The following is a 20288-nucleotide window of genomic DNA, read 5'->3' as shown; positions in this document are numbered from 1 at the left end:
TGGCCCCGCCTCTGCGTGTAGGTCGCCGGAGGGCGTCTGTTCTTCGCTCAGACAAGACGGGGTTAAAGGAGCCGCTGATTCGGGGGCTCTGGCTCACTCAGGCCGGTGGGTGAGGGAGGGGCACGGAGCGCGAGGCGAGCCTGCAGCAGCAGAGGCCAGCGTGACGTTGCACCATCCTGAGGCACGCCATGCTTTCTCCCGGGGGAGTTGTCCCTGGATCCTGGGACCCTGGCAGTGGCGGGCTGCACAGGCTCCCCGGAAGGGGTGTGTGGATAGTGACCTGTGCTCGCATGCAGGCTTCTTGGTGGCGGCAGCAGCAGCCTTAGCGTGTTATGCCTGTCTCTGGGGTCCGCGCTTTTAGCTGCGGCTCGTGCCGTCTCTGGAGCTCCTTTAAGCAGTGCTCTTAATCCCCTCTCCTCGCGCACCAGGAAACAACGAGGGAAGAAAAAGTCTCTTGCCTCTTCGGCATGTCCAGATTTTTGCCTGGACTCCCTCCTGGCCAGCCGTGGCGCACTCACCCCCTGCAGGCTGTGTTCACGCCGCCAGTCCTCTCCCTGCGCTCCGACTGAAGCCCGAGCCTCAGCTCGCAGCCCCGCCCGCCCTGGTTGGGGAGCAGACAAGCCTCTCGGGCTGGTGAGTGCCGGTCGGCACCGATCCTCTGTGCAGGAATCTCACCGCTTTGCTCCCCGCACCCCTGTTGCTGTGCTCTCCTCCACGGCTCCGAAGCTTTCCCCCTCCGCCACCTGCAGTCTCCGCCCGCGAAGGGGCTTCCTAATGTGTGGAAACCTTTCCTCCTTCCCAGCTCCCTCCCACTGGTGCAGGTCCTGTCCTTATCCTTTTGTCTCTGTTTATTTTTTCTTTTACTCTACCCAGGTATGTGGGGGGGTTTCCTTGCCTTTTGGGAGGTCTGAGGTCTTCTGCCAGTGTTCAGTAGGTGTTCTGTAGGAGTTGTTCCACGTGTAGATGTATTTCTGGTGTATCTGTGGGGAGGAAGGTGATCTCCGTGTTTTACTCTTCTGCCATCTTCCCAGAAGCCTCTTTCCTCAACGTTTTATAGTTTTCCGTGTACGGGTTTAACCTGCTTGGTTAAATTTATTTTAAATATTTTATTTTATGCTACTGTAAATGGGATTGTTTTCTTAATTTCTTTTTCAGATAGTACATTGTTAGTGTGTAGAAATGCAAATAAATTTCACACATTGATCTTGTATCCTGCAACTTTACTGAATTCATTTATTAGTTTCAACTGTTTTTTTGTGTGTGTGTGTGTGTGTGTGTGTGTGGAATCTTTAGGGCTTTCTGTATATAAGATTATGTCATCTGCAAACAGAGACAGTTTCACGTCTTCCTTTCCAATTTGGATGCCTTTTATTTCTTGTTCTTGCTTAATTGCTCTGGCTAGGACATCCAGTACTATGCTGAATAGAAGTGGTGAGAGTGGACATCCTTGTCTTATTCCTGATCTCAGAGGAAAAGCTTCTAGCTTTTCACAGTTGAGTATGATATTAGCAGTTGTTGGTTTGCCACATATGGTATTTATTTGTTGAGGTACATTCCTTCTGTACTTAATTTGTTGAGAGATTTTCTCATGAAAGAGTGTTGAATTTTGTCAAATGTTCTTTTTTGAATCTGTTGAGATGATCATATAATTCTTATACTTCATTTTGTTAACGTGTTGTATCACATGATTTATGTATGTTGAACCATTCTTGCATCCTGTGGTTAAATCTCACTTGGTCATGGGGTATGATTCTTTTAATGTGCTGTTGAATTAGTATTTTGTTGAGGACTTTTGCGTCTGTGTTTATCAGGCATATTAGTTTGCAGTTTTCTTGTCTTATAGTGTCCTTATGTGGATTTGGTATGCAAATGAAACTGCCCTTGTAAAATGAGTTTGGTAGTGTTCCCTCCTCTTCAATTTTTGAGAGAGTTTGAGAAGGATTTGCATTAATTCATTTTTAAATGTTTGGTAAAATTTACCAGTGATGCCATCAGGTCCTGGGCTTTTATTTGTTGGGAATGTTTTGATTACTGATTCAGTCTCTTAGTCATTATTGGTCTGTTCAGATTTTCTATTTCTTCATAATTCAGTCTTGGTAGGTTTTATGTTTCTAGGAACTTAACCCATTTGTTCTAGGTTATCCAACTTGTTGGTATATAAATGTTCATGGTAGTCTCTTATGATCCTTTGTATTTCTTTGATGTCAGTTGTAATGACTCCTCCTTATTTATACAGGCATACTTCATTTTATTGTACTTCACAGATATTGGTTTTGTTTTATTTTGCTTGTTTTACAAATTGAAGGTTTGTGGCAAACCGGCCTCAAGCATGTCTATTGTTGCCACTTTTTCAATAGCATCTGCTCACTTTGTGTCCCTGTGTCACATTATGGTAATTCCCACAGTATTTCAAGCTATTTCACTAGTACTGTATTTGTTATGGTGATCTGTGGTCAGTGATCTTTGATGTTACTGTTGTAATTGTTTTGGGGCGCCAAAAAGCATGTTTATATAAAATGATGAACTTAATAAATGTTGTGTGAGTTCTGACTGCCCCACTGACTGGCTGTTCCCCAATTTCTCTCCCTCTCCTCAGACCTGTCTATTCCCTGAGACACAAGAACACTGAAGTCAGGCCAGTTAATGACCTTACAGTGGGCTCTAAGTGTTCTCGTGAAAGGCAGAGTCAATCGATGTGGCAAACTGTTGTCGTCTTACTTTAAGCTATTGCTGCCGCCCACTCCCACTCCCCTGATCAGTTAGCAACCATCCACATTGAGCAACCAGCACCCTGGTAAGTCAGCAGCCATCCATATCGAGGCCAGACCCTCCACCAGCAACAAGATTACAACTCGCTGAAGGCTCAGGTGATGGTTAGCATTTTTTAGCCATATAGTATTTTTTAATTAAGGTATATCCATTGTTTTTTTAAGACATGATGCTCTTGTACAGTTAATAGCCTAGAGTATAGTGTAAACATAACTTGTAAATGCAAAGTTTGTGTGACTCACTTTATTGCAATATGTGCTTTATGTCAGTGGTCTGGAACCTAACCTGCAGTATCTCTGAGGTATGCTTGTACTTTTATTTATTTGGATCTTCTCTCTTTTTTCCTTAGTTAGTCTAGCCCAAAGTCTGTCCATTTTGTTTATCTTTTCAAAAACTCTGTCTTATTTTCATTGATCTATTTTACTGCTTTTCTAGTCTCTATTTTATTTATTTCTTCTCTGATCATTCTTCCTTCCTTGTGCTAAATTTAGGTTTAGTTTGTTGTTCTTTTTCTAGTTCCTTGAGGTGTAAAATTAGGTTATTTATTTAAGATCTTTCTACTTTTCTTAGTATAGGTGTCTGTTGCTGTGAACTTCCATCTTAGAACTGCTTTTGCTGCATATCATCAGTTTTGGTAAGTTCTGTTTCCATTTTCATTAGTTTCCAGATATTTTTTATTTCCTTTTGATTTCTGATTTCTTCTCTCACCCGTTGCTTGTTCAGGTGTGTTTGTTTAATTCCACATACTTGTGAATTCTCCAATTTCCCTTCTGTTATTGATTTCTAGTTTCATACCATTGTGGTGGTAAAAGATTCTTGACGTGATTTCCATCTTCTTAAATTTGTTAAGATTTGTTTTAGGGGCTAACATGTGATCTATCCTGGAGAATTTTCCATGTGCACTTAAAAAGGATGCATATTCTGTTGCTATTGGATGGAATGTTCTATATATGTCTATTAGTTCTATTTTACTTATAGTGTTGTTTAAGTCTACAGTTTTCTTATTGATTTTGGGTCTGGATGATCTATCCATTGTTGGAAGTGGAGTATTAAAGTCCTCTGCTATCATTGTGTTGCTATCTATTTTTCCCCTCTGTTCTATTAATATTTGCTTGATATCTTTAGTTGCTCTGATACATTACTCTTTTATTTAAATATATGTATTAAGTCTCTATCACATGCCAGAAATTATTTTAGGTTCTTGGGATGCATCAAAGAACAAAACAGAAAAGTACAAATTTCTCTAGTGGAATTTATATACTGGTGGGGAGTGGGTTTGGCAGGGGATTTGGGAGAGAGAAAGACAATTAGTGCTGAAGAAAATTAGCAAGTACATTGTGTAGCATATTAAAATGAGGAGAGGGAATGGCTGTGCAGATATCAGGGGGATGAACACTCCAGGAAGAGGGTAGCAACATCCAATGTTGAGCTATTCCTGGCGTGTTTGAGAAATAGCAAGAAGGCCAGTGTAGTGGAGTGAGTAGGTGAAGAGGAGAGCAATAGGAGATGAGGCAGAGATGTAAGGCGTGGGGTGGGGGAAAATCATATATGGCTTACAGACCACTGTAAGCCTTCCACTTTTATTCTGAGTGAGGAGAACCATTGAATAATTTCAAACTGAGAAGGACATGGTCTGATTTACATTTCCATAGCCATGTCGAGTCTGATGAGCCCATCAAAGACAGTCTTCATTTCTGTTGCAGTATTTTTGCCTAGCATTTCCTTTTGGTTCTTTCTTACAGTTTCTGTCTCCCTGCTTACATTATTCATTTCATCTTGCGTACTGTCCACTTTTTCCATTTTAGCTCTTAATCGAAGTTATTTTAAATTCCTGGTCTGATAATTCCAACACCTCTGCCATATCTAAGTCTGCTTCTGATGCTTGCTTTGACCCTTTAGACTGTGTTTTTTGCCTTTTAGCAGGTTTTGTAATTTTTGGTTGAAAGCCAGACGTGATCCTGCTAGGAGTTAGGCCGTGTTTATTGTTTGTTGTACCTGTGGAGTCAGAGGCTAAAATTTCCCCTAATGTCCTTGGGTTTGTCTTCTCTGTTTCCCTTGGGTATCACTAGAGAGATCTCAAACAGAGTCTGGATCTTGGAGTACTTTTAGCTGTAATCCCCTATTATAATAAAGAAGCCCTATTGATATGGTGGAAAGACGTGGGTGAGAGAAAGCATCTGTAGTCCCATGACTCTCAGGCTTTTAGTGAATCTGAATTGGTTATTTCCCTCCCCCCAGGTCAGTTAGGTTCTGGTAAAATAGTTTCCTTTGAGGGCAGGCCTTGTTAAGAAAGGTGAGGGAAGAGAAAGAAAATACATGAGAGGAAGAGCCATGCCAGGGGAGGACTTGTGCACAGGTTGAGAATGCCACCTATTCCTTGCCCATCTGAGTCTGTAGAATGAAATCGCCCATCTCACTAAGAGACAACTCTACTTTTCCAGTTGCTCTAGCCAAAAATCAGAGAGGGTTCATGACTGCTTTCTTTCTCTCATAACCCACATCCAACCCACTAGGAAATCCAGACTGTTCCATATTTGAAATGTTTCCAGAATTCAGCTGCCTCTTACCAGGTCTGCTACTGATGCCATAGAGCTGGTCTCCATCCTCATTTACCTACATTATTGCCATGGCCTGCTGACAGCTTCCTCCTGTTTCTCCCTTCTAAATAGTACTCTTGTACTCCTGACCCTCCCTTCACAGGCCACAAGGTCCTGTACAATATGGCCCAGCACCATCTTTCTCACTTACCTCCTTTCACTGTCCTCTTCACTGTGTCTTCTCCAGCCAGTCCACATATTTTCTTTCTTTCTTTGCCGCATATGTCTCTACCTCAGAGCTTTTTCACTTACCGGTCCGTCTTCCTAGAATGTGGTTCACCTATACAGATTCGTGACCAGTTTTCTCACTTTTTTCACTTCTCTCCTCAAATGTGACCTTACTGAAGAGGACTTACCGTACTGTAAAAAAAAGTCAATCTCCCATCTTTCTCTTATTACTTGGCTTTATTTTTCTTCTTAGCATTTAGCACTACTTGGCATAATATATGTAGGTTTATTGTTGGCCTTCTCTTACTAGAATGTATGTTTGATAAAAATAGTCTGTTTACAACTGTGTTAGAGTTACAGTAGCCTTTTTGTTGAGTGACTAAATGAATGCATGAATACCTATACTTCTTTTCAGAGGCTTTGGTAGTCCAACCGCAGGTACTATGTATTCTTAAATTGTGAAACAGTCTCAGTCTGGGTTCTCTCCAAAGCAGAGTCTCAGATAAAGACTGTGTATAGACAGCTTACTGGGATCGCAATCTTGGGAGCATGAGTGAGGGGTGCGGACACTAAGCAGTGAAGGAGGGAAAGCTGTTATAAGGATAACTTATCCATAGCTACCAGCACCTGATGGTAACAGTCCCACAGGACCTTCTGAGTAAGATCTGTCCCCAGCCGGTTTAGCACAGTCTCTGAGGCATTAACTCCCCTGAACTTCTGGGTCATTTGCATACGAGTGCCAAGTGAGTAACCACTAGATTTTCACATGATGATATCAGGGAAGCCCTGAGGTAAGAAGCTAGAAGTCCACGTCACAGGCCAAGGTGAGGTGGTGGTAAGTTACTCGTGCACAAACTTGGTCGTAGTTCAGAACTAGTTGCTGGAGCAATGACTGGAATAAGAGGTAAGGCCAGGAAGATTTGAAGGGATACATAAGAGGTGTTCAATATAGGCCATTCCCTCAGATTCACCGTGCTCTACAATAAGTCCTTTCACGTTGGCGAGCAGTCACAGTACCAGCAGAGACTTAATTAAAACAAGTAAAATGACTACAGTCTCTGCTTCTTCACTCACATTCTAGATTTCCTTTACTTTTAACCAACAGTTTGGCTGGTCTAAGTTGCTTGTCTGTTAGATTGACCCAGAACTTCATCCCTGAGGGTATGGGGCTTTAGCTGCCTTGGTCTTATTGGGCTGTGATCACTAAAATGCCCGTGCACCATTATCGCCAGATATGGGTCCTAAAGCAGCATCTTTGTTGCTTTCTATCCCATCTTAAAATCAATGCCACTTATTTTAGGTTTTGTCCCAGCAGCCCCCTACTTATAGATACCATTCTTTTTTTTTTTTTTTAATTTTTATTTATTTATTTATTTATTTTGCGGTACGCAGGCCTCTCACTGTTGTGGCCTCTCCCGTTGCGGAGCACAGGCTCCAGACGCGCAGGCTCAGTGGCCATGGCTCATGGGCCCAGCCGCTCTGCGGCATGTGGGATCTTCCCGGACTGGGGCACGAACCCGCATCCCCTGCATCGGCAGGCGGACTCTCAACCACTGCGCCACCAGGGAAGCCCCTAGATACCATTCTTTACGACATCCAGCTTTTACAGCATTTTAACAACTACAGAGCTCGAGTGGCATACAGCAACCAGCATGTATTTTTTCTCACATATCTTTGGATCATTTGGAGCCAGTTGGGATAGTTCTGCTTCGTGTGTCTCATTCTAGGACCCGAGTTGAAAAGGAAACAGGTAAATGGGTATGTTTTTTCTCATGGGGATGGCTGAGCACAAGAGGGAATATTTCAAGCTTCTGCTGGTGTTACGATCACCAATATCCCACTGACCAAACCAAGTCACATGGGCAAGTTGAAAATCAAAGTGCGGAAAAGATAATCTACCCGCGATGAGTACCAGCGTGGATGTGGATATACAAAACTACTAAAGAGGAGTGAAGAATTGAAACCAATAGCTCAATCTACCACAGGGAGTGAGATAGGAGGCGAGAGAAGGCTAATGTAATAACCTATTCCTAAGTTGGCCGTTGCTGTAAGCAGTCGGTGTGAAATTCTACGGGACCTCCTGAGAAGTACTTAAAAGATGCCTTAGAAACATTTGCTCAAGTGAAATAAAGGGAAAGGGTCTCTCCATAGTTCCTTCTGGGTTACACATGTATGAGTGCTGAGCAGGCTCCGGGGGGTGCTCCCTCCCCTGGTATCACAGAAGCCCTTGAGCAGGAAGTAAGAGGCCAGCAGTTTAATCCTACAACAACACATTGCCAGTTTTCAACTGTGAAAAGGGGACGACTGTGTGGAATGAGTCAAGTCAAGGAGACTTGAAATGCACAAAGTGTTTCTGGTAAAGCCCCTATCTCACCTCCCACACCAGTATCACCTTTAATTCTGGTGTTCAGCTTTGCGGCCCCCAGGCCCCCCATACACCAGTGGATATCTAATCCTGGGTCTCATTTCAGCAGAACCTTGTTCTTAATGATGCTTTAATCTAATATATTAAATGTTGGTTGATTGAGGCTTTGGGTATTACCATGCAGATATTTTTGTTCTAAGAAAGGGTATGCTGTGGTGTGTGCTTCTGACAAAGATGGAATAACGGGGATTGAATTTATAATCCTGCCTGAAAGAACTAAAAAAAAGACAGAATATCTCAGACAACAGTTTACAAAACATTGGCTATCAAGCAGTGAAGGACAGTGATCCGTTTGAGAGAAGTCTTGTAACTGCTCCAGCTCACTGCCTGGAGAGAGTTGACAGGACACAGCACAGGCATGGAGAATGCAGGTAAAGCCTGACAGTCTCCTTGATTTGAGGAGACAGAGCTAGAAGTCCAGGGAGGCCAAAGCAGGTAGAGTTTGCAGGAAATAGCAGTCGGGAGGAGAACACTGTACAGAAAGAGATAACTTCAGAGAATGGTTAAAGGCCCAACTCGAGTCTTCAGCTGAATATTACTCAGTGCATGCCAGGGAAAGAACCATGTGGAAGGCATAAAAGGAAAAATCTCTGGTGTTCACCCAGGGCAGGGTATATAGTTCCTGTTATCACTAGCCAAAGCAGAAAATCTCATAATTCATGGGGCTTCAAGTTTGAGTATTTAGAAGGGTTTTGTCTTAGTAGGGGAACAAATATTGTTCTGTACTAAACACTGATCTATCTGGTCCTTAAAAGCAAGACCTGAAAGGATCAAACTGACCTAAAGCTGTGAAATTCACAATTCATAATATCCAATAAAAATCACCGGACAAGCAAAGCAGCAAGAACATAGAGCCCATAATGAAAAGAAAAATCAATCAAGACTGACTCAGACATGACACAGATGATAGACTTAATAGACATGAACATAGAAGTCCTATATTCCCTATGTTCAAAAGTCATCAAGGCATAGAAAATATTAAAAAAGACCAAAATTGAACTTCTAAATGAAAAGTAGAATGTGTAAGATGAAAAATATACTGGATGAGATTAATGGAAGATAAATATTGTAGAAGAAAAGATTAGTGAACTTGAACAAATAGCAATAGAGACTATTGAAAATGAAATGGAGAGAAAAGAGAATTTTAAAAACCCCTGAGCTGTGAAACAGCTTCAAGCATCTGGCCCTTGGAGTGGGCACTGCTTCCCGAGTGCCCAGTGCAGGGGTTCCTCCTGCAGCAAAGCAGGCTCCTGAAGCAGGGCCGTCTTCTCTCATTCCTGGCTCTTGCAGTACACAGTGGTCAGCAGCACTCTGTGGCCAGTGGATTCCCCCTCAGCAGTTTTATAGTAGAATACCCCTAGGGAGACATGTCTCCATGAACGGTTTTCCCTGGAGGGTAGATTTCTCTCACCTTTTACTAATGTGTACCATAGTGACTAGTCTGTCATTGATGAGCTACACCATGCCTTTTCCACCAGCATCTGGATTTCAGCCACAAAGCAGGGGTGAAACTTCCTTGGGTGCTCTATTTCAGCCCTAAGGATTGTTGGTTGCTCCTAATGACTGCTATGCCTATTTAGACTTCTTTTACTTCTTATCTGCCAGTACCTCATTACTCCATTCCCCAGTTTTAGGTAATTATTCCTAATTTTATTTGTTTGTTTATTTATTTATTTATGGCTGCATTGGGTCTTCAGTGCTGCGTGCAGGCTTTCTCCAGTTGCGGCAAGTGGGAGCTACTCTTCCTTGCGGTGCACAGGCTTCTCATTGTGGTGGCTTCTCTTGTTGTAGAGCACGGGCTCTAGGCATGCGGGCTTCAGTAGTTGTGGCACGTGGGCTCTAGAGCACAGGCTCAGTAGTTGTGGCGCACGGGCTTAGTTGCTCTGTGGCATGTGGGATCTTCCTGGACCGGGGCTCGAACCCATGTCCCCTTGCATTGGCAGGCAGATTCTGAACCACTGCGCCACCAGGGAAGCCCTAATTATGTTTTATCTTAAACTTCCCTGTTTAAATATGTGTCCTCATTCGACCTTGAATATTACACTTTCCAACTCATTCTGTTAGACCATCATTGCCCTGACACTAAAAGCCAAATAAAGATATTATTAAAAAAAGAAAACTAAAAAATAGTATGTCTTATGAACATAGATACAAAAATTCTAAATAAAACGTTAAGAAATTAAATAAAAAGTGTGACACGTTATGACTAGTAGGGTTTCTCCTAGGAATGCAAGGGTGGTTCAACATTTTTAAAAATCAATGTAATTCAATGTATTATCAAAGTAAAAATGAAAAATCATGTCATAATCTCAGTAAATGCAGAAAAGAAAATTGACTAAATCCACCATCTACTCCTGATAAATACTTTCAGCAAACTAGAAATAGAAACAAAATTCCTCTATGCTAAAACATAGAGGCATTTATGACAAATCTGATAAAGGGCATCTATAAAAAATCTACAGCTAATACCATACTTAATTGTGAAGACCAAATAATTCCCCCCCTGAGATCCCTAACAAGACAGGGATGTCCACCCTCACCAGTGCTACTCAACATTGTACCAGAAACTGTGGCCAATGTACTCAGGCCGAAAAAAGAAATAAAAGGCATCTACATGGCAAAGAAAGAAGTAAAACTATCTTTACATTCAGATGCTATGATAGTCTATGTGGAAAATATGATAGAGTGTACAAAAAAGCTACTGGAGCTAATAATTGAGTTTGGTAAATTTGCAGGATACAAGATTAACATAAAATTAATTATATTTCTGTGTACTAGCAAAGAACAGAAATCCAGAAAGTGAAATTAAAAATGCCACTTGCAATAGCATCAATACATGAAGTACTCAGGGATAAATCTGACAAAAGGTATGAAAGACTTGTTCCCTAAAAACTACAAAATACTGCTGAGTGAAATTAAAGAAGATCCACAAAAATAGGAAGATATACCGTGTTCACGAGTTGGAAGACTCAATATTGTTAAGATGTCAATCTACCCAGATCGATCTATCGATTAAGTGAAATGCCCATCAAAATCCCAGCAGGCTTCTTTGTGGAAATTGACAAACTGATTTAAAATTCACATAGAAGTGCAAAGGCTCTAAAGTAACCAGAACAACATTAAAAACATCATTATAAAAATGTAAATTGCTTTTTTTTCAAGAATGCTTTCAAAAGGGCACAAGGAAACGTTTTAGAGTTTTAGATATGTTCATTATTTTTAATTGTAGTGATGGTTTCACATATGTACATACATATCAAAACTGACCAATTTATATGCTTAAGTGTTCTTTTGTACTTGAATTAAACCTTAATAAATCTACTTTTAATAAGGAAGATGTACAGTAAGAAGTCTTTACTAAGTTCTATCTTTAGAAATTGCTCTGCCTCATTTATGAGGCAGAGCAATTTCTAAAGATAGAACTTAGACCCTGAGCAATTTCTAAAGATAGAACTTAGACCCTGGGACGTATGTGTGGAGATATAGACAGCTATTTCAGTCTCTTTGAATTATGCCCTTTTATGGCAAACATCAATGTGGCTGGTCCTTTACTACTACCATTAATCTCTAGCTTTTTTCCTTCCCATCTCCTCAGTTGCACTCATGAAAGAAAAAAATGCTTCTGGACAGGCTTATGATGTGTGAAAGATGTGAATAATTGCCTTCTTGATGGGGACAGAGGTACTTCTTCTGTCTTTGTTCTTGAAGACACACTGTGTGCACACTTCAGTTATTTTGGGCACAAAGCACTTTAGAGATTGACTCTAGGAGGAGAAATCATGAATGAATGGGTCATAAATAGGCTTCATCAGAGGCCTCAAATTAACTTATTTTCTTTTTTTTCCTCTGTCTCTTCATCCCTCCATCCCTTGGTCCCTCCCTTCCTCTCTTCGTTTCTTTTATCCTTTTTCCTTTATTTCTTTTTTCTATTACTAGGGCTTTATCATCTTTTCCTGTCTAAACACTGATAAATTGTTGACATATTGGGGGATGAGGTGGTCCAAAGTTGGATAACTGTCTGTTTATTAATTATTTTATATAAAAATATACTTTGTTCATGGATGGATCTTCTCATCCATTGCAGATTCAGTAATGCAGATGCTTTTAGGTTGATAAACTAAAGATAAGTACTCAAACAATGTGACGGGGAGATGTTATCTCTGCATAAAATAACAAAGAACAAGTATAGTGATTATTTGAGGTTTGAAGGTTCAGATTTTTACTCTTCACACTTGGTTTAAAAGAAAAACTAACCCCAGCTAAAACGTTTTCTAAGTATTTTCTTTTGCTTAGATTAAGAAAAGAAAATAACTTTACTAAGAACTAATCAGAAAGGGAATACTGAATATAACCTGAACCATTTCTAGGAGATCTGAACTTGAAATTAACTTAAAATTCCATTACAGTATTAATATTTAGCATCTATGTAGCACACTATTGCCCAGAGCTTCCTAATCATCTGAGTTATGCCCTTTCATCACTTTTAAAATTCCATTTATTCGTTGTCAAGTTCCAAGAATCTTGTTTAGTGGCTGATGTTTAATTTTACTGACAGTACTCTGATACTGCAGAGAAAAAAATCTTAGCCTCTTGAGCTATTTCTCAATAGGAGCGTGGACTCTACTTGTATAGTTTAAGAAGCTATATTTTTACGTCCATACCACAGCTGTTCTAAGGCTTAAGATAAGAATTTAGCAACATGCTGACTCACCAGAGAGATTTTACAGTAGACAGCGACTTGTAAAGACTGGGCGCCCTGGTAAAATAAACCAGTAAACCGATGCTTAGCATTCTCGGTGCTCCTGCCATGAGGCCCATTCTCTGTTAAGGACAGTGAGAGTTGCAAATTATTTGAGGCCTTGAGTAGGTCTGTGCTGGGGAAGGGCACCATCACTAACATTATTCATGAAAAAATATGAAAGGCCATCTGTCTCTCTAAAGGCTCATTTGGTGCACTTTTAATGAATGACAGATGAAGTGCAGAGGCTTTGTTGTGAAGGGGCTGTGCCCTGAGAGAGGTTGGATGACTGCTGCTCTTCTGGACGCTTCTCCAAACATTCTCCCAGTCTTTCCCCATCATGGATTTTTCCCCCTGATGGTCTTCAGATTCTCACATTTCCTTTTTTTCTAGGCATTTAGGAAATTTGATTTCTCTCATGCCTCTGTCTGCTCTTTTATTTCCACACCCGTTTTTCCCCTGCCTTTAGTTGCTTGAGGTAAATGATGGCTTCCTAGGGTTAAATAAATCCAAGTCGCTATTGCGTAAGCCAAGGTTTTGTTCACGTCCCCTATTAGGTAGCCTACCTTGGTGTAATCTTTTAACTAGTTGAGCTGCTTACTCTCCCATCCCATTCATTCCTGCTTTCCTTCATTCTTTTCTTTTCCTCTCTAACACGTCTGCTCTGTTCTCCTGAAGGTCACCTTACTCAGCCACATCTCCTTCTTTCCTCTCCATTTCCAAATAATCTTGATTTGCTTTCCTCCTCCAGTTTATTCTCTGTTTACTTCCAGAGGAATAGAAATGGGCAAGATAGAGTCTTACCTGGGATAGTCAAGAATTCTGCAAGGTCAAGTTGTTGTTGAGGGAGGAGATTCTAAAGACAGAGGAACTTACTTGGAGATGGGAGCACAGTGGCTGATGGGTCGAAAGTGTCAGCTGGAACTGCACACGTGGGTGAGAAGGGGGAGAGGCAAAGTCAAGGAAGGGTGTCAAAGGATGTCGAACTGTTGAGACTGAAAGAAAGGAATTGGGCATAGGATGTGCATTCAACATAAATGAATTTTAAGAAAAAACCTGGTTCACATCAGGCTACAAGGGAAGTTAGGATTGGAAGCTAAGGTAGTCTCATGGATAAAATGCAGACATGGAGGTCTGGCTTTTAGTCACTTTGGGTTCTCAGGAGGGCTACTAAGGTCAGGAGCGCGGTAACTGTTGAATGAGAATGAGTTGCCTGCCCCTGGAGGGCAGGATCTGCAATCTCATTGGGCTCTGTGAATCCAGTGCACCCAGGTCTCAAACTCTCACGTGCATGGCGGGAGGCCAGTACAGCGAGACCAAAGTAAACAGAGCTCCACTGTGAGCATTTGGCAGCCTTTACCATCAAGGAATCAAATCCGAAGGCTGTGAAATCAACTGAGGGAAGTCAAACTTAGCAGGAGAAAGGAATCATGGAAATACTGAGATTACATTGTTTCCAGAAGTGATTTAGAACTCAATTTTTTTTGTCTTTATCACTGTGTGTATTCTTTTGTTCTTTATAGGAAAAAGAGCCAACTGTTTGCACACATAGCTTTCCTCGCTCAATATATCACTGTAAATATATACACACATATGTGTGCATTCTTGTAAGTACACTCATTTTTGTGTGGGCAGGCGGAGGCATCATATGTGCAGGGCTGTGCGTATCATAGTAAAGAACAGCTGCTTTTCAGAGCTTCTTTTTTTGTTCAGTCACGCTGGTGACAGATTTCTGTGATCCTCCTTAGAGAAACATTTGGCCCTGCCTCCCTGCCCTGCTGGAGTCCCTAAACTGCAGTAGCTTTTCTTGTCGCCCGTCCAGGTTTACCTTCTCATACTTCGGTGTTTCTAGGTCCTCATCTGCTAGTGCAAAAGTCAAAGCAAGCACATGGCAGAGCAGGGCAAGACTGTCCTAAACAAAACGATACTACAACATGGAATAAGTTTGTCTTCTGTGTTGCTCCCCTCCGTCCACACACCTCACTCAGTCTTCATGCTTCTCACCAATATTCTCATTCTTTCTCTTCTTCCCTCTCTCTTCATTTCTACCCCGCCCCCAATGCACACCCCTTCCTAGTTAAGTGCTTTCTGGCTTTTGATTTCTGCTAGGTAGTCCTAGGTAGCTCTGGAGGGGAGGTATTCACCACCTCTGCATAGTGAGAATAGATATTAACAGGTTAAACATTTCCCTTTCCAGGAAATGCATTTGTTTAACTATAGATGCAATGTTTTAGCCAAAGACTGGTTCAAAGATGGACCTTTTGAAAAGTCTGACACTGTAATGTGTTGGGGCTGGAGAGAACAGACGTTTGAGGCAGACTGACTTTCCATGGCTTCTGATATCACGCCATAAAGGCTCAGTGGTCCATGATTGAAATCAACCCAGCAGATACTTGCCTGATCAAGTGGAAGATTATGCTGCTTTTGAATTATACAAGACCTCTTGCCCTCATCAGATGAATCAACACTGATGCTCAGAAACCTGTCAGGGTATCTCCTTGCAGGATAAATCGATAAAGGAAGATCACAGCATTAAGCCATGTGCACCAAAGAGTTCAGCTTTCTTTCATGGGAAAGCTGTTCTAGGTTTGTGATCATAATGGGGTATTAATTTGCTTTATGGTGTATGCTGGGATATTTTTCTTTCTCCTGCCAGAGCAGGCATCTTTCTTTACCAATAAATCCTGCAAAGTTTGCCACTTTTGAGGAGTCATCTGGTTCAAAGCAGAACTGTTCTTATAACCTTAGGAAAAAATTTCAAAATCTTCTGCTCTCTCTTAAATATCCTTAGAACAAGACATGTTAAAATCTTATTTAGTATTCCATGCCACACATTCCTGTAGTAAAAATGTCCCTCCTAAGAGGTAACTCAAATCTTTTTTGGCCACAATTTCAGCCATTTTCTGAACATGGCTAAAGTGAGAGTCCAGAACTTAAAATTCTTTCTACAGCTTGAGGGAGACCAATATGTCTGCAGAGACCTGAGCAGAATACGAAGTGTCCTTAAAACCTTTCTGGTCCTACCATCTATCCATTTGGATGACTTTTCCTTGTGATCCTTCGGGATTCTGGGTCTCCCCATCAATGACGAGACAGACAGGAGTAAAGATGCTCAGTAATCCTTGTGGCTTTTCTGGCCACTGTAGAATTGAGGACACCTTCTTAGGAAAAGAAGGCAATGAAGGTAATCCTCAGGGGCCCTGGGTGGATCAGCTGTGTAATGGGGAAGGACTGGCCATGCTCCTCCACTACAGAAGGAGAGAGCTGTGCTGGGGGACAGATGAGGTTGGTTCAGCTCGGCCAATATCCGTGGGTCCCCAGCCTCAGCCTGGCCTCAGTGTTAACCTCAGCGCTGCTTTTCTTGTGACTGTTTCCTCCACCCGATTCCCCAGCTGGCCCTGTGCTGGGACAGCCTAATTCAGGGGTTGTGTGGAGGAGGCGGCCTGCCACTGAGAGCCCTGGCTGCAACCGTAGAAGAGCTGATTAGCTTTTAAGAGCAGACCTCCAGCAGACAGGCAGGGGTCTAAAGAGTAAATAGACGTGCTGGCCCTGGAATCTTTTTTTAAAGGCCCCAGAGGAGTTTGTTCACTGGCGTTTGAATTTCTATAGAAAAGCTCTGTGAAACTCTAAATTAAACCAAGCTGACCCCTTTCACAGCCCGAGTTATTTACAGTTCACAGGTCTTCGGAGAGTTCTAGTTTGCATGGCAGTTGAAAATAGGTCCCTGGTTGGCAAAGGTAGCCTACTGTGGGGCTATTTGCATCACACTACCTTGCTTTCCTTTGGTGTGGGCGAGAGCTCGGCAATGGAAGCCAAAAGATGTGGTCTAGCTGTAAACAGGCCTTTGTTTTTCAGCAAAGGAAAGGCACCGCCAGTAGAAATATCCACAAAAAAGAGCCAGCGACTAGAGAGCAAGTAACCGAGTTCTCTCTATAATTAAATGCATTCCTCAGAATAACAACCAAGGAGTAGGAAGGAACCCAAGTAACACCCCCTCCCGCTCTGTAACTGATTTCCTTTGCAGTTTAACAATCAGATCAGTCGAGAAGACTGGCCCTGATTGCAGTGCCTAGTTTCCCCTTTTGCTCCCTACTGGAAGAGTAATTAAGTTAGGGAGCTCTCAGTGCCTGAGATCTGGTTAATGTCAAACTCAAATCAACCACTAGTTCAGGTTTGTTGATAGGCGCATTGAACTTGGGCCCTCCCTTGGAACCACTGTGGGGTTTAGTACCAGGGCAAGTGTTGGATGGAGAGGTCCTGAAACCCCTCCCAAACCTTATTTCCTGTGATTGAGAACGAGCCTCTCTTTCCCAAGATTGGTAAACTTGCGTTGGCCCATATTTAGGAGAAATTTTTTTTTTTTTTTTTGCGGTACGCGGACCTCTCAGTGTTGTGGCCTCTCCCGCTGCGGAGCACAAGCTCCGGACGCGCAGGCTCAGCGGCCATGGCTCACGGGCCCAGCCACTCCGCGGCATGCGGGATCCTCCCGAATCGGGGCACGAACCCGCGCCCCCTGCATCGGCAGGCGGACCCTCAACCACTGCGCCACCAGGGAAGCCCAGGAGAAACTTTTTGCGATTCATCAAATAAAGGAGAATAGCTTGCCAAGAGTTAAGTCTGAATTTAGTCACAATTTCTGAAAGCTGGATTTCGTGGTCAAAGTGTAACAATAAAAGTTGTAGTCTAGAATCAGGGGGAAGGTGAGAGTAGAAGGCCTGACTGAAGAAAAAAAAGAGGTCATCTTACACTCCACTCCTTTTCTCTTTTATCTGCAATTCAGTTAAAAACACATCATACTCCCTTTTCTATGTAGGAAAGCATACGAGGAGTGGATATTGGTAGTGATGGTGGTGAGTGCGAGTGTGGTAAGTGATCAGAGTGGGAAGGATGGCCATCCAGTACGATGACTGCAGAAGAGAGAGGAGCCATCAGTCAGGTCTTTAAATTGTTTATACTGTACTTGGAAAATAGGGCAAACACGTGAAAAAGGCATGAAACCATATTCATGCAGAAGAGTGTGTCAGAAGTACTTGATACAGGTCAAGCACTCAGACAATATTCGTGAAGTACAGGAATGAATGGGTAGAATGAAGGTGGATGGATGGGTAGAAAGCCAAGTATTTCAGCAGAAAACACTGTCATCACGGAAGTATCCTGCCGAAATGGAATTCATTGTCCATCTCCTGCTGGGAAGAACACCGTGGGCCATGTTTCTTAGTCGTACAGCTAAATTTGAACAAATGTAGGTATTATGTGAATAGATTAGGCAGTGTATGATGACTGAGCCTCCATATTCCTATGCATTAAAATTATCCTTATGTAAGCTGTAGGCAAAAATTTATGCTGTGATATAGAAATTATATTATCAAATGTGGAAATTAGAGTACCAGTTTTATATAAGTCTAAGGAGAACAAGGTAGGTTGGCAACAGAGAAAGCAGTGACCAAGAGGATAGGAACTGAGCCCTAAAGATGGGAGGAAAAATAAGTCTACATGACATGTTTAACGTTTAGACTGGAGATAACGCATATGGGAGTCCACAGTGTTCTGGGTCTGTATGGGAGCCGCTCCTCAGTCTTTGAAGATCCAGGTCAGATGTTGTTTTCTCTGGGAAACCTTCCTGACTGGGTAGTCATTCCTTTCTCTGCAATCCCCAGGGCTTCGTACTGCATTGCAATTATTTTCCTCCTCTTGCAAGAGCAAGAACCTAGCATATGTTAGCAGTCAATCAATGCTTGTTCATTATAGGCCAGGAACCGTGCTAGTTTCTTTCAAATAAAGCAACTTATGCAATCCTTGCAGCAACCTGTTCATTCTCATCATACATACGAGGACCTTGGGCTAAGTGTGATATGTGTGGTAAGAGGGAAAGGCTTCAAACCAGAGGTCTCCAGACAGCAGGTTCACTGCTGTTTCCGCCATAGCAACTCCATTCTCTCGAGCAGTGCTTTGTAATAGGATAATTTTAGACACGTGTGAAATTTAAACATTTTTAGTAGCCGTGTTAAAAAAATGAAATGGGTGAAGTTACATTTTTGTAATAATATTCCATTTTAGAATAGTTTTAGAGTTACAGAAAAGTGAATATAGGTAGAGATTCCTGTATACCCTGTACCCAATTTCCCCAACACTAACATCTTACATGAGTGTGGTATATTTGTGACAACTAATAAATCCATACTGATATATTATTATTAAGGAATATCCATGCTTTATTCAGATTTCCTTTGTTTTTACCTTATGTCCTTTTTCTATTCTGGGAGCCTATCCAGGATATTCACCGTGTCTCCTTAGCTTCCTTTGTGACAGTTTCTCAGACTTTCTTTGCTTTGATGATTTTGACAGTTTTGAGGATACTAGTCAGACATTTTGTAGAAAGTTCCTGAATTGGAGTTTGTGTGATGTTTTTCTCATGATTATACAGGGATTGTGATATTATTGTCTGTAATAAGATATATATATATTTGATCTTCGTCCCATTTCTGGCAGAGCTCCTAAAACCCTTGGAATTTCCTAAGTGATAAGAGCAATAGAGGTGTCTCGAAATTCATAACAAACCCCTTTCTACCACACCTGCGTTTATGTTAATGTGGTGACTTTGGGAAAGCACCTAAGGGTGGGGGCTGGTTGCCAGGGGAACCAACCATGTGATTGGAGGGTTGGAATTTCAGTCCCACCCCTGACCTCTAAGGAGGGAAGGGGGCTGGATGTTGATCTCCAATGTGAAGGTTAACAGATGATGTTAACCTTGATCACCTGTCAGGTTTCTCCACTGTAAAGTTACTCCCCCAGCCCTTTCTATACTGTACTCCTTGGAAGGAAGGCTTAAGGGGTGGGGAGTTACGTTCTCTTTCCTTGAGGAGGGAGTATTTACATAAACGATTTGGAATTCCATGTGAGAAATTTATCAATTGTCCTTCATTTCTTTATTGAAAATAAATAAAAGCATCATTTATCTATAGCAGTATAGATACATGCCTATTTAATAAAATTAGTTTATATATATATATATTTTTAACCCCATAGATAAAAAATTATCATTTCAATTCATAATCAATATGAAACATTTACGAGATATTTTTCATTTTGTTTTCATAAAAGTCTTCAAAATCTGGCATGTAATTTACACTTATAGCACATCAAATTTGGATGTTAAATTTTCATCAGCAATACTTGATCTAGATTTAGATTTCATAAAATTTACAGTTGGAAAGGTAGATTCACACACCCAAGTATCTAAACATACCTAAAATGTGTTCAGTAATTAAAGCAGGTGCCCCAAAGTCATTTTCCTTTAATATTTGCATCTATTTGACAAAATTCTTCTTCTTTTTTTTTTTTTTGCGGTACGCGGGCCTCTCACTGTTGTGACCTCTCCCGTTGTGGGGCACAGGCTCCGGATGCGCAGGCTCAGCGGCCATGGCTCACAGGCCCAGCCGCTCCGCGACATGTGGGATCTTCCTAGACCGGGGCACGAACCTGTGTCCCCTGCATCAGCAGGCAGACTCTCAACCACTGCGCCACCAGGGAAGCCCAAAATTCTTCTTTTTTAAAGACGAATTGATTTGACATAGTTTCAAAACTATGTCCA

Source organism: Neophocaena asiaeorientalis, unplaced genomic scaffold, assembly GCF_003031525.2.
Source record: "Neophocaena asiaeorientalis asiaeorientalis breed wild unplaced genomic scaffold, Neophocaena_asiaeorientalis_V1.1 scaffold26, whole genome shotgun sequence".
NCBI classification, from domain to species: domain Eukaryota; kingdom Metazoa; phylum Chordata; class Mammalia; order Artiodactyla; family Phocoenidae; genus Neophocaena; species Neophocaena asiaeorientalis.
This window is presented reverse-complemented; position numbering follows the sequence as displayed.